The sequence below is a fragment of the Muscardinus avellanarius genome (genome assembly GCF_963383645.1).
Source record: "Muscardinus avellanarius genome assembly, chromosome: 5".
Taxonomy (NCBI): domain Eukaryota; kingdom Metazoa; phylum Chordata; class Mammalia; order Rodentia; family Gliridae; genus Muscardinus; species Muscardinus avellanarius.
In genome coordinates, this window is record NC_137790.1 from 80,169,813 (window position 1) to 80,185,296 (window position 15,484).

Below are 15,484 nucleotides of genomic sequence, written 5' to 3' on the forward strand. Positions count from 1 at the left end.
AGAAATCTGTCAATTTCATCCAGGTTTTCAAATCTATTGAAGTATAAATTTTTAAAGTAGTTTCTGATAATCTGTTTAATTTCTTCACTATCTGTGGTGATATCTCCTTTTTCATTTCTAATTTTGATAATTTGAGTTGATTCTCTTTTTCTTTTGGTTAGGTTGGCCAGGGGTTTATCAATTCTATTAATCTTTTCAAAGAACCAACTTCTTGTTTTATTGATTCTTTGAATTGTTTTTTTGTTCTCTATTTCATTTATTTCTGCTCTAATTTTGATGATTTCTTGTCTTCTGCTGGCTTTGGGAATAGACTGTTGCAGAATTTCTAGATCCTTGAGTTGTGTCATTAGGTTCTTTACTTGGTGGTTCTCTGTCCTTTTTATGTGGGCACTCAATGCAATAAACTTTCCTCTTAGTACTGCCTTCATGGTGTCCCATAGGTTGTGGTAGGTTGTGTCTCTGTTTTCATTTGTTTCCATAAATTTCTTTATTTCTTCCCTAATTTCTGCTCTTACCCATTCGTCATTCAATAGTGTATCATTCAATCTCCATGAATTTGAATACTTTCTTTCGCGTTTCCTGTTGTTGATTTCTACTTTTATTCCATTGTGGTCTGAAAAGATGCATGGAATTATATTACATTTTTTGAATTTGCTGGTATTTTCTTTGTGTCCCAGGATGTGATCTATTTTGGAGAAGGTTCCATGGGCTGCTGAGAAGAAAGTGTATTCAGGAGTTCCTGGTTGAAATACTCTGAAAACATCTATTAGGTCCATTTGGTTTATGGTTTCCTTTAGTTCTAAAGAGTCTTTACTCATCTTTTGCCTTGAAGATCGATCCAGTGGTGTGAGAGGCATATTAAAGTCTCCCAGAATTATTGTATTTGGGTCTACTTGGGATCTTATGTCCAGAAGGGTTTGTTTTACAAATGTGGGTGCACCCACATTTGGGGCATAAATATTTACTATCATTATATCTTCTTGGTGTATTGTTCCTTTTAATAAAAGGAAGTGCCCTGATTTGTCTCTTTTGATGTGTTTTAGTTTAAAGTCTGTTTTGTTGGATATCAGGGTTGCTACCCCTGCTCTTTTTTGGTCACTGGTGGCATGGTATATCTTTTTCCATCCTTTCATGTTCAGCCTGTGAATATCTTTGGCTGTAAGGTGAGTTTCCTGCAGACAGCATATATTTGGATTATGTTTCCTAATCCACATTGCCAGTCTATGTATTTTGATTGGTGAGTTAAGTCCTTTGACATTAAGAGATATTATTGAAATATGATTTTTGTTTTCTGCCATTTTGTGTTCCGTCTACTCTTGGGTGGTGTGATCTTTCTTCTTTACTTAAATGGCCCACTTATTAACTTCCTCTCTTCTCTGATTCTGAAGTCTGCTTCTTTTTTCTTCCTTATTGTTTATTTCTTTAAGAATTTTCTCTAGTGTTGGCTTTGAATTCATGAATTTTTTGAGATTCTGTTTATCCTGAAAGACTTTGGTTTCCCCATTGATCTTGAATAGTAGTTTTGCTGGATAGATGAGCCTTTGTTGGAAGTTATTTTCTTCCAGGGTCTGAATCACGTACCAGTCTCTCCTAGCATTCCTGACCTGGGTTGTATAGTCTGGGGTGATTCTTATTTTTTTGCCTCTATATGTCACTCGTCCTTTTGTTCTCACTGCTTTTAAGATTCCTTTCTTGGCCTCTATGCTGGTCAATTTGGTTATTATGTGGCATGGAGTGGTTTTTCTTTGGTCCTGTCTCAGTGGAGTTCTGTATGCCTCCTGGACTTGAAGATTCAAGTCTCTTTCCATATTTGGAAAATTCTCTGAGATTATTTCTTTGAAGAGATTATGGATGCCCTTGGTCTGTACCTCTATCCCTTCCTCGATGCCTATTATCCGTAAATTAGGGTGCTTCATATTATCCCATAATTGCTGGATGTTTAGGTTTTGTTGCTGTAAAGATTTCTGTGTATCGCTGACTGTGTTTTCGGTTTGGGATGTACTGTCTTCTAATATTGATATTCTGTTTTCCATTTCATCTAATCTTCCAGAATTTCTTTCTATTGCTGTCTTCATTTCACTTATTGCCTCTTTCATTTCATTCCAGACCTCTTTCTGATTCTTTTTTAGTGTTTCTAATTCAACTTTAACCTCCTCTATACTTGTTTTAAATCCTTTCATCATATTGAACATCAAGATTCTGAACTCCCCTTCTTGCATTTCTAGTAGGTCAGTATTCGTGATTTCTGCTGTCTCTTCATAATTCCTGGTTCTCATATTTATAGCGTTCTCTGTCCTGTTTTTCTGATTTCTACCCATCGTTCGTGAGTAATGTGCTTAGTCAAATCTTAATATTAGGAGTTTAGGGGTATTGGCTAGTCAGCAGAGCCTTTCCAGTGTTGAGGGCGACTGATGTGTGAGGAGCTCCCATCAAAGGGTGCCCTGGTATTGATCCTGGCCAGCTGTCCGGCTCCTCAGTTCCCTCCAGGTGACCTCTTTCCTTGCTAGACACCGTCCTGTGGGCTGCAGTAACACATGTCACCATTATGAAGCAGGCCCACTTCCTAGTGTTAGAAGCCTGCGGGAAGCACTGTTGCTACATCTTTATTATGAAGAAGTGTTAGGATATCTGTGTTTCCAATTCCCTGAAACTTTGTTGGTTCCCTGAGTTGGTCACTCACTTTCCACTTTTTTTCATTCCTTAGAATGTTTAATTTAAAAAAAAAAATTTTTAAACAAATCTTTTTTTTAATTTTTTTTATTGGTGCATTATATTCATACAACTTATTGGGGTAAAAAACTTGTGTGTACAAACATGTACTCATCGCTGATTTAACCCCTACCCAAATCCCACCCCATTCCCTTCCTGCCCCTCCCTCCCTTGCTTGGCTTAGTGATTGACTTCGATATGTTTAAGTACATTGTGAGCTTTAGAGATTTTCCTCTTCCCCCCTAATTTCTCCTCCTTTAGATTGTCTTGTTTGCTCCTCTTTTCTCCCTAACTCTCACATATTAGGGAAAGGATCTGATTTCTTATTTTTTGTGCCTGACTAATCTCACTTAGCATAATGTCCTCCAGTTCCATCCATTTCCATGAAAATGATGTAATTGAGTTTTTTTTGATGGCTGAGTAAAATTCCATTGTGTACATATCCCACAGTTTTATAATCCATTCATCTGTTGATGGGAATCTTGGCTGGTTCCATAGTTTGGCTATGGTGAATTGTGCAGCTATGAACATAGATATACATGTATTAGTTTGGTAGTTTGGTTTCTTTTCTTTTGGGTACATACCCAACAGTGGTATTGCTGGATCAAATGGTAGATTTGTTCCCATTCTTCTGAGGATTCTCCATACTGTTTTCCAAAGTGGTTGCAGTAATTTGCAATCCCACCAACAATGTCTTAGAGTTCCCACTTCTCCACATCCTCGCCAGCATCTGTTGGTGTTTGTGTTTTGAATGATTGCCATTCTAGTTGGAGTTAGGTGTAATCTCAGCGTAGTTTTGATTTGCATCTCTCTGATTGCCAGTGATGTTGAGCATTTTTTCATGCATTTATTGGCCATTTGAATTTCTTCTTTTGTGAAGTATCTATTTAGTTCATTTGCCCATTTTGTTATTGGATGCTTTGTTTTCTTAGTGTTGAGTTTCTTGAGTTCTCTGTATATTCTAGATATCAGTCCTCTATTGGAGGGTTAGGTGGCAAAAATCTTCTCCCATTCTGTTGGCTCTCGATTGAGATTCTTGATAGTTTCCTTTGCTGAACAGAAGCTCTTCAGTTTCATGCAAGCCCATGTATTGATTTGCCTTTTAATTTGTTGTGCCTTTGGGGTCTTGTTGAGAAAGTGTTTATCTGTGCCTATGTGTTGCAGTGTTGGACCTATGCCCTCTTCAAGGAGCTTCAAAGTCTCTGGTTTAATTTCCAAGTCTTTGATCCATCGTTGAGTTGACTTTTGTACAGGGTGAAAAAGTGGGATTAGCATCCAATTTTCTGCATATGGTTAACCAGTTATGCCAACACCATTTGTTGAAGAGGCTATCTTTTTTCCAGTGTATGTTTTTGGCCTCTTTGTCAAAAATCAATTGGCTGAAAGTGTGTGGACTTGTTTCTGGGTCTTCTATTCTGTTCCATTGGTCTATATATCTGTTCTTTTGCCAGTACCATGCTGTTTTTATTACAATGGCTTTGTAGTATAGTTTAAAGTCAGGTATTGTGATTCCTCCTACATGGTTTTTGTTGCTGAGAACTACCTTGGCTATTCTGGGCTTTTTGTTATTCCAGATAAATTTAAGGACTGATTTTTCTATGTCTGTGAGGAATGATCTTGGTAGTTTAATGGGCATTGCATTAAATCTGTAGATCACTTTTGGGAGGATGGCCATTTTAATGATATTTATTCTGCCAATCGATGAACATGGAAGGTCTTTCCATCTTCTAAGATCTTCTTAAATTTCTTTTTTCAGTGTTTCATAATTTTCTTTGTAGAGATCTTTTACCTCCTTGGTCAAGTTTATTCCTAGGTATTTAATTTTCTTGTGGGAGATCCTGAGTGGAAGTGTTTTCTGAATTTCTTTTTCAGTGGACTTATGGTTGGTGTACAGGAAAGCTTCTGATTTTTTAAGATTGATTTTGTATCCAGATACCTTGCTGAATTTGTTGATCAGTTCTATAAGCCTTTTGGTTGAGTTTGTTGGGTTTTCTAAATATAGTATCATGTCATCTGCAAATAGTGAAAGCTTAAGTTCTTCTTTTCCTATTTGTACTCCTTTGATTTCCTTTTCTTGCCTTATTGCTCTGGCTAGAGTCTCTAGTACTATATTGAAGAGAAGTGGTGATAGTGGACATCCTTGTCTCGTTCCAGTTTTTAGGGGAAATTCTTGAAGTTTTTCCCCATTTAATATGATGTTGGCAGTGGGCTTATTGTAGATTGCCTTAATGATGTTGAGATATGTTCCTTCTATTCCAATTTTCTGCAGTGTTTTTATCATAAATGGATGTTGAATTTTATCAAATGCTTTTTCAGCGTCTATTGAGATGATCATGTGGTTTTTGTCTTTGATTCTGTTTATACGATGAATTACATGGATTGATTTTCGTATATTGAACCAGCCTTGCATCCCTGGGATGAACCCTACCTGGTCATGGTGAATGATTTTCTTGATGTGGTTTTGAATGCGTGTTGCTAGTATTTTGTTTAATAGTTTTGCATCCAAGTTCATCAGAGATATAGGCCTGTAGTTTTCCTTCCTTGAACTGTCTTTATTCAGTTTGGGTATTAGTGTGATGTTGGCTTCATAGAATGTATTTGGGAGAGTCCCGGTTTTTTCTATTTCCCGAAATACTTTGAGTAGTATTGGGATTAGTTCTCCTATAAAGGTTTTATAGAATTCACTTTGGAAACCATCTGGTCCTGGGCTTTTCTTTGATGGTAAGCTCTTTATTGCTATTTCAATCTCTTTGATTGTTATTGGTTGGTTTAAGTGTTCTATATCTTCTTGACTCAGTTTAGGAAGGTTGTATTTATCTAGGAAGTTGTCGATTTCCTCCAGATTTTACATTTTGTTGGAGTATAGTTTTTCAAAGTAGTTTCTGATAATCCTCTGGATTTCTACGCTGTCAGTAGTAATGTCTCCTTTTTCATCCCTTATCTTCATAATTTGGGTTGATTCTCTCTTTTTTTTAGTTAGGTTGGCTAGTGGTTTATCAATCTTGTTTATTTTTTCAAGAAACCAGCTTTTGGTTTTGTTGATTTTTCTGTACTGTTTTTTATTCTCTATTTTGTTAATTTCTGCTCTAATTTTAATAATTTCCCATCTTCTGCTGGCTTTGGGGTTCAATTGTTCCTGATTTTCAAGGGCTTTGAGGTGTGTCATAAGGCTATTTATTTGAAGATTTTCTGTTTTTCTTATGTGAGAACTCAGTGCTATAAAATTTCCTCTTAATACTGCCTTCAAAGTGTCCCAGAGGTTTTGATATGTTGTATCTTTATTTTCATTTGTTTCTAGAAATTTCTTGATTTTACCTCTTACATCTTCTATGACCCATTCTTCATTCAGATGTGTGGTGTTCAGTCTCCACATGTTTATGTTGTTTCTCTGGGTCTTCTTATAGTTGATTTCTAGTTTCATTCCATTATGGTCTGAAATGACACAGGGAAGTATGTAACATTTTTTAAATTTGCTAGTGCTCATTTTGTGTCCCAGGATGTGACCTATTTTGGAGAAGGTTCCATGAGCAGCTGAGAAAAATGTAAACTCTGCTGTAGTTGGGTGAAATATTCTATATGTGTCCAACAGGTCCATTTGGTTAATGGTGTTCTTTAGTTCTGAGACATCTTTACTGACCCTTTGTCTGGAAGATCAGTCTAGTATTGTGAGAGGTGTGTTGAAGTCTCCCAGTATTATTGTGTTGGGATTTATGTGTGACTTCATGTCACAAAGAGTTTGATTTATGAAAGTAGCTGCCCCTATGTTTGGGGCATAGATGTTGATTATTGTTATTTCCTCTTGCTGGACTATTCCTTTTACCAGTAAAATGTGACCTCCTTTGTCTCTTCTAATAAGTTTGGGTTTGAAGTCTAACTTGTCTGATATCATAGTTACTACTCCTGCTTGTCTTCGAGTACCATTAGCATGGATTACCTTGCTCCAGCCCGTTACCATGAGTTTGTTCCTATCTTTACTTGTAAAGTGTGTTTCTTGTAAGCAGCAGATAGATGGATTCTGGCTTTTAATCCATTTTGCCACTTTATGTCTTTTTATTGGGGAGTTGAGGCCGTTTACATTCAGTGTGATTATAGAGAGATAATTTTTAATTCCCAACATGTTAAGATGTTATTTCTGTTTGAGATACTGTTTATTCTTCTTTGCTTAGTTGTCTGCTGGAGGTAAAATCTTGTTTCTTTGGTTCTGGCGTGTATTACCCATTTCCTCTTTGCAGTTAATCTCCTTGAGTATTTTCTCTAGCGCTGGTTTTGAAGACATAAATTCCTTCAGTTGCTGTTTGTATGGAAGTTTCTTATTTTCCCATCTAATTTGATGGATAGTTTTGCTGGGTAGGGAATTTTTGGCTGGAAGTTGTTTTCTTTCAGAGTTTGGAATATGTTACTCCAAGCCCTTCTGGCTTTCATAACTTGGTTTGGGAAGTCTGGAGTGATTCTAATTGGTTTGCCTCTGTATGTCACGTGGCCTTTTGTTTTTATTGCCTTTAAGATTCTCTGCTTGGCTTCCACAGTGGTCATTTTGACAATTATGTGGCGTGGGGATCCTCTTCTCTGATCCTTTCTAAAGGGAGTTCTATAAGTTTCCTGGACCTGTGTATCGACCTCTTGCTCTATGTTTGGAAAATTTTCTGCTATTACTTCCTTGAAGAGATTGTTGATCCCTTTGGTTTCACCTTCTTTTCCCTCCTCTATTCCAATTATTCTTAGGTTAGCTCTCTTGAAATGGGCCCATATTTCTTCAATGTCAGATTCCTGCTGTCGGGTTTTTTTTTTCTAAATTAGAAACTATGCATTCATTTTTAGAATGATCATCTTCAAGAAGTGAGATTCTATTCTCCATGTGGTCTAATCTGTTTTTTATACTTTGAATTGAGGCCTTTACTTCATTAATTGCATCCTTTATCTCTTTTTGACTCTAAATTCTTTTCGAAAGTCCTCTATTATTTCTAAAGTTATTTTCCTAATTTGATCTTCTAGAGATCTTTGGATTTCTGTGTTATCAGATTCTGATGTTGTGGGGTTGTTGGCATTCACTGCTCCATTGTTATTTCTCTTTCCCATGATTTTGGAAGTTTGTCCCTTCTCTGGTTACTTCCCTGAGTCCCTACGAGTTCACTTAAGATGCTCTGGATCTCGAGTCTGTGGTATCTCAGTCACCACTACTCCTTTACTGGGTTGTATCACAAAGTCTCAGACCCAGGGAGTCAATCAAGGCTGCTTAGACCGTGGGGGGGTGCCAAGTTGGGTGTTCTCCAGTGGGGAGTTGTGACTATGGTATGATATCTCTGCCACTGCCACTCCCCCACTGGGCTGCACTGCTAAAATCTCCGACCCAGGGAGACTATCTGCGCAAGTCTCTGGGAGTGCAGTACTGGGATTTCTCCCCTAGGGACCGCAATTTGACTCAGGGTTGTTGAGTGCGGTGATGGAGCTGTAGTGAACTCGGTGGATTCGCTGCTGCCGCCACTGGCAATATGGCACCACTGCCACGCCCTCGGCCGTGATTCGGTGTATTTCTTCTCTGGTTTTGAACTCTGCTCTGAGTCCTTGCCAGTTGTGCCATGCCCGGTCCTTGGGAGCTTTAGATGTTCCCTGCACCAACAAAACTGCTGACTGCCGCCCGGCTGTTCAGCACCTGCTCACCTCAGCTCGCTGTCCACCCCTCCTCTCAGGCGCCTGGTGGCTGGTTGAGTAGGTTGGTCTAGGGCTGTCTGGTGAACTCGCCGCTGCCACCAGCAGTAAGACGCTGCTTCTGCATCCTAGGCGGCGAGGCCAGAGTACCTCCTCTCTGGATTTGAGCTCTGTTTTGAGTCTCCCTCCTCTGTGGAGCCTGGTGCTGCTAGGGGAGATGTAGGCCGTGCCCCTCCGGCCGCTCTGCGCCGCGGCTCTGGCTGCTCCGCACTGCGGGTCTGGCCACTCCGCTCCTGCTGCTCTGGCTGCTCTGCTCGGCTGCTCTGAACCGTGGCTCCGGCTGCTCTGCACCGTGGGTCTGGCCACTCCGGCCGCTCTGGCTGCTCAGGCCACTCCGCTCTGCAGCTCCCCCCAATCCGCGCTGCGGCTCTGGCTGCTCCAGCTGTTCTGGCTGCTCCACTCGGCTGCTCTGGCCGCTCTGCTTGGCTGCTCTGAACATGGCTCCGGCTGCTCTGCACTGCGGGTCTGGCCACTCCGACCACTCCGGCCGTTCTGCGATGTGGCTCTGGCTGCTCCGGCTGCTCAGGCCACTCCGCTCCGCAGCTCCCCCCAATCCGTGCTGCAGCTCTGGTCGCTCCGGCTGCTCCGACCGCTCCGCACCACGCCGGCGCGGCACTTCGGGCTGGTTTTTTTCTTGTGTCTTGTTTTTCCAGCCCTTTTTCTCTGTCCCTTGTATTTACCATTTTTATTTCTTTGCTGGTGGTGTTTTCTGGCTCTGAAAGGCGCTGGTTTTGTGGTAGTAGAGTTGGATTGTTAGCGGGATTTGTAAGTGCTGCTTTCCTCTGTCGCCATCTTCCCGAAAGTCCAAATCTTTTTTTTTTTTTTTTTTGGTGGTACTGGGGTTCCTGGAAACCCTTCTACCTCTGGGCTACACTCCCAGTACATATTTTTATACTCTTTTTTTTTTGGAAACAGGGTCTCTTAAACCAGCGCAGCTGGCTTCAAACCTGTGCGATCCACCTATCTCTGCCTCCCAAGCGCGGGGATTAAGAGCGGCGCCACCACGCCCGGCAATAACAAATCTTTGAAACAGACAGAAATATTTACCTGCTTCAGAATCTTCTATGATGGAAGAACTGGTGAAATCGTGTGTGTGTGTGTGTGTGTGTGTGTGTGTGTGTGTGTGTGTTACTGGGGATTGAGCTCAAGGATATTCTATCTCAGAGCTACACCCCCATTCCTATTTTTATTTATTTTGTAATGAAACGGGGTCTCATTAGTTTGCTGAGAGTCTCACTGCACTGCTGAGACTGTCCTCCAACATGTCATTCTCCTGTCTCAGCCTCCCAAGTACCACCATTCCCTGCTGAAATTCTAATACTCGCTTAGTCATTTCAGGGGATGGATATAGAATAATTTTTATTTTCTATGTGAGAGGAAGATTTTTAAAAATCCCAAATCTCTGGATTGTGAAGGAGAGTAAAACATGAAGGAAACCAGACCTTGCCCAAGACCCATGGCTGAAGAAGTAAGGTGCAGTCGCATCTCAGTTGGAAGCACTGAGCAACTTTTCCAGGGTGCATGCTGTTTCTTAAAGATTAGGTGCCAGGTGATACCACTTAGCACTTCTGTGTTCTCAAAGGAGCTCATTTTTCATATAAAAATACAACCTGGGTATAATAAATTTTAGCAATGTTTTCTCTCTGGGGAATGACATTTTGAAAGATATTCATTTTCTAAGGTTTTACATTTCAAAAGTGGTGGGACTTATTAAATATGTATTATTTTGTAATCAGAAAAATTGCCAACACAGAAGAAATAAGAATGTTACAATAGTAGATGAAGAACCAGGTAATTTTATTAAAATACTGCCTTTATTTTTTCTTCCTGTGGTATAATATTACATTCAGTAGAATGTACAAAACATAATCATATAATTTTTACATGTATATACCCCAGCAACCCCGTCTGGCTCAAGATAGAGAACAGCTCTACTATAGAAGACTGTTTCTTTGCCCCTCTTCCTAGCCAATCACCCACTGAGGTAACCACTGGTCCAATTTGTATCTGATATCACATAGGTGAGGGCCAGGAAGCAGGTTTCGGTCTGCTCCGACCATGAACAGTACTATGCCAATCTACATAGGTCCCTCTGCTTCTGTGTGTCTCAGGAAATGGACTCAATGAACTTTTGGACTCTCAGTTTTGCTATTCCAGGAGAGAGATGACAAATGAGCTCTTTTGCCTAAAGGTCTTAGTAAACGAGTAGGAAGAATTATCTTCCAACTCCCAGACCTAACTCCATCTACTGAGCCATAAGGCTTCTGTATAAATTAGTTCCCAAAGCTGAATCACATATGGTTTATTCAAATGAAAAGGTGATGTTTAATTCTGAAATATTAGATTAATGCTTCCTTCATTTATTTTTTTCTACAAACACTTTCATTTTTTTACCACTTACTACTTGACAGACATCTGCTTGGCAGGCAATGGGCTCTGCCAGGGTGGCAGCGATAGTCATAGTGGTGCTTGCTCCCGTCTAGTGGAATAACAAAAATACAGGTTCCAGTGACTAATGGAAGAAAGAAGCTCTCAAGGTCACAGGAGAAAAACAGATACAGCTGTATGAGGGCAGAAAACTCACATTCAGTTGAGAGATCAACACTGGCTCCATGGGAGGAAGAGGTGACCAAAAAGTTGGACCTTGAATGACAAGCAGTAGTTAGATACACAGGTAGAGTTTATTGTTTAAACATGTGCTAGTCACTCATGGGGATGACATGCTGCATCCACTGAGCATGAACAGTGAATTCTTTTTCCAGCTAGATTAATGGATTTTTCTGAGTTCTGGACAGATTTCACCTGATTTATACCTGCAAGTAGAGGCTGTCATTAGGGAAACTGTGTTTCTCTAACACAGGCAGATTGACATCAACAGATCTTTCATATGTCATATTGAGAAATTAAGACACACTGAGAAAATTACATGTCCACAGAGCTGTTGCCTATTAGTGATTCAGATTGAACCCTGTAGGCAGTGCTTGAAGTGAACAAGTCCTCTGGCTCATATGTATAGAAGATTCTCACAAAGAGTCTGTCTAGAATCAAACAGTGCATCACAAATGTTGTCTTTTTTGTATTATTGTGAGTGCTTCCTTATTGACTTGACATTTGTATTACTGACCTGAAGGCAATGAGTGGTCCAGGACCTCACTTCCTCCCCATGTTCTGTGATGAAAGCCATATCCTGAGATCTTCGCATTGGAACTCTCATAGGTTGCTCCTCTGTGCTGTCAGGCTATGTGAAAAACCCTTTTATGAAAACAACTAACAAGGATCCACATAGCTGCACTTTCAGGGAAGACTGGAAAAGATGAAATCAGGGTTGCAAATTTTATTATGGTTAGTTATTCATTTTTAAATGAATAAATAATTTACTTGTCCACAATTTGAATTGCTTTAATATTTTGTTAGATATTAAACTTTTTCTATAAAAATAATTTTGTGTTTAGTAAGTATGTATTGAGCTTGGAGCTGATATTCTATAAAATAAAAATCAGAGAAGAACATAGTTTCTCAGCAACTTGTTTCACAATGTTCTGAACAACACCCTCCGTGTACGAGGTACTTTTCCAGGTGCTGGGGAAAGAGACAGGCAACCCATGGTGCCTTATCTCTTACAAATGCAAGGAGAGTCTCAATATTGATGGCTGTCAACTTGCAGATATAAATCAGGCGGAGTCTGTATGACCTCAGCAAAAGAAAATGTTATGCTAAATGAGGTTAGTCAATCATAAAAAATCAAAGACCAGATGTTTGCCTTATATGTGGAAGCTCGGGAGAAACTGATACAAAAGAAACTAGAGAAAGGAGGAGAAACCCTAGTGGAGTGAAGAAAGGAGGTGGTGGGGAGAGGGAGAGTCAATAAAGTTAACACTTCAATGAGCATGATGTACACACAATTATCAATGCCAATCTCAATATGATGCAAGGTGAGGGCGAGTGAACAGAGTGGGACTGGGGGAGGCTCACCTAGTATTGTGAGTATGTATGTCTCGACCACTCTGAATTTCATTTTAATGTATGATTACAATGCACCAATTAAAAAAAATTCCTGTGCATGCTCTGGAGAGCTCTTACAACCTCTCGTTTTTTCAATGCAGAAATGACAGTACCGAGAGATTATGAAATTTAACCAAGTTATGTGGCAAGTAAATTGCCCAAATCAGTACATAAACTTTCTTTCCAGGACCAAAAAATAAAAATGTTTCTTTCATGGTAATAAAAGAAAAAAAAATTTTTTATTGGTGCACTGTATTCATACATCATAGTGGGATACAAACTTTTGTACACATATATGCACATATCGCCCAGTCAGACCCACCCGATCCCCACCCCATTCCCTTCCCATCCCTCCTTCCCATGCTTGGCTTAGTGGTTGACATCTAGTATTATAGCAATTTATCCAAAATTAAAAATGATAATCTCACATAACAGTTTCATTTGTCTGATACCAAGCTTTTGATGACTTAAAGATAACATTTCAATATTTCTTTTTGCTTTCTTTCTTACCAGAGAATATTTTTTCTATTTTTTTAGGTGAAACTATCATATATTTATATATTTATTTATTTATTTATTTATTTTTCTTAGTGCTTTTTTTAATTAATTTATTTTTTAAATTGGTGCATTGTAGTCATATATCAATCACATTGGAGTACAAGACTTGAGAGGATATACAAGCACATATCATCCATTTAGCCCTCCTCCAGCCCCCATCCCATTCCCTCCCCCTCCCTCCATCCCACACTTCTTTGGTGATTTACTTTGATACATTTGTTTATGTACCTCCTGTGTTTTAAAGAGGCTAGGTCCTCCAGTATTACATACCCTCTGATTGGTCACATTAGTTGCTTCACTATAGGGCCCATTCTATAGCTCAACCTCTTCCTGTTGCCCTTTTCCTCCTAGTTATTGCTGATTAAGAGAAGCGTCTGATTTATATTTTCTGCGATATTTCTCTGTGCATGCTGCGTTGCAAGTACCAATCCCACTCTTGATGGTCCCAGTAGTGGTCTGGCTACTCAGTGGACTGATCCAGACCTCGCTGGCTCAAGCAGCGGCCTTGCTTCATGGGAGGCCCCAGTTCTGGTCTCGCTGGCCCCTGAAATGGTCTAACCCCTAAGCTGGCTTTGGTCCCGGCCTTGAAGGCCGCAGGAGTGAACTTGCCTCACGCCAGGCTCCGATGCTGGCCATTGGCCCCTGCACCAGTCTAACCCCTTGGCAGGATTCCAGTCCCGGCCTCGGAGGCCCCAGCACCGGCCTAGCCTCATGGCAGGCTCCAATGCCGGCCTCGTTGGCCCCAGCACCAGCCTAACCCCTCAGCAGGCTCTTATCCTGGCCTCGGAGGCCCCAGTACCGGCCTTGCCTCACGGCAGGCTCCGATGCCGGCCTCACTGGCCCCAGCACCGGCCTAACCCCTCGGCAGGCTCCGATCCCGGATTTGGAGGCCCCAGCACTGGTCATGCATCAAGGCAGGCTCCTATGCCGGCCTCGCTGGCCCCAGCACCGGCCTAACCCCTCGGCAGGCTCTTATCCTGGCCTCGGAGGCCCCAGTACCGGCCTTGCTTCACGGCAGGCTCCGATGCCGGCCTCACTGGCCCCAGCACTGGCCTAACCCCTCGGCAGGCTCCGATTCCGGCCTCGGAGACCCCAGCACTGGTCATGCCTCACGGCAGAATCCGATGCCGGCCTCGCTGGCCCCAGCACCGGCCTAACCCCTCGGCAGGCTCTTATCCTGGCCTCGAGGCCCCAGTACCGACCTTGCCTCAAGGCAGGCTCTGATGCCGGCCTCATTGGCCCCAGCACCAGCCTAACCCCTCGGCAGGCTCTTATCCTGGCCTCGGAGGCCCCAGTACCGGCCTTGCCTCAAGGCAGGCTCCGATGCCGGCCTTGCTGGCCCCAGCACCGGCCTAACCCCTTGGCAGGCTCCGATCCCGGCCTCGGAGGCCCCAGCACTGGTCATGCCTCAAGGCAGGCTCCGATGCCGGCCTCGCTGGCTCCAGCCTCGGCCTAACCCCTCGGCAGGCTCTTATCCTGGCCTCGGAAGCCCCAGTACCGGCCTTGCCTCAAGGCAGGCTCCGATGCCGGCCTCACTGGCCCCAGCACCGGCCTAACCCCTCGGCAGGCTCTTATCCTGGCCTCGGAGGCCCCAGTACCGGCCTTGCCTCAAGGCAGGCTCCGATGCCGGCCTCACTGGCCCCAGCACCGGCCTAACCCCTCGGCAGGCTCTGATCCTGGCCTCGGAGGCCCCGGCACTGGTCATGCCTCAAGGCAGGCTTCGATGCCGGCCTCGCTGGCCCCAGCACCGGCCTAACCCCTCGGCAGGCTCTTATCCTGGCCTCAGAGGCCCCAGTACTGGCCTTGCCTCAAGGCAGGCTCCGATGCCGGCCTCACTGGCCCCAGCACCAGCCTAACCCCTCGGCAGGCTCCGATCCTGGCCTCGGAGGCCCCAGCACTGGTCATGCCTCAAGGCAGGCTCCGATGCCGGCCTCACCGGCCCCAGCACCGGCCTAACCCCTCGGCAGGCTCTTATCCTGGCCTCGGAGGCCCCAGTACCGGCCTTGCCTCATGGCAGGCTCTGATGCCAGCCTCGCTGGCCCCAGCACCGGCCTAACCCCTCAGCAGGCTCCGGTCCCGTCCTCGGGGGCCCCAACACTGGCCTTGCCTCACGGCAGGCTCCGATGACGGCCTCGCTGATCCCAGGACTGGCATAACCCCTCAGCAAGTTCCGGACCTGACCTCGGAGGCCCTAGCCCAAGCCTTGCCTCATGGCAGGCTCCAATGCCGGCCTCGCTGGCCCCAGCATCGGTCTAACCCCTCTGCAGGTTCCAATCCCGGCCACGGAGGCCTCAGTAGTGGCCTTGCCTCACAGCAAGCTCCGATGTTGGCCACTGGCCCCGGCGCCCGCCTAACCCCTCAGCAGGTTCCGATCACTGTCTCTGTGGTTATTATTTCAAAGGTTCCAGTTGTAATGTATCAGATCTCTGCCTCTCCCAAATATTGGCCACTGGCATTACCACTGCCTCCACCGTTTCAAATCCTTCCCAGGCTCTTTTTCCACTCTGAA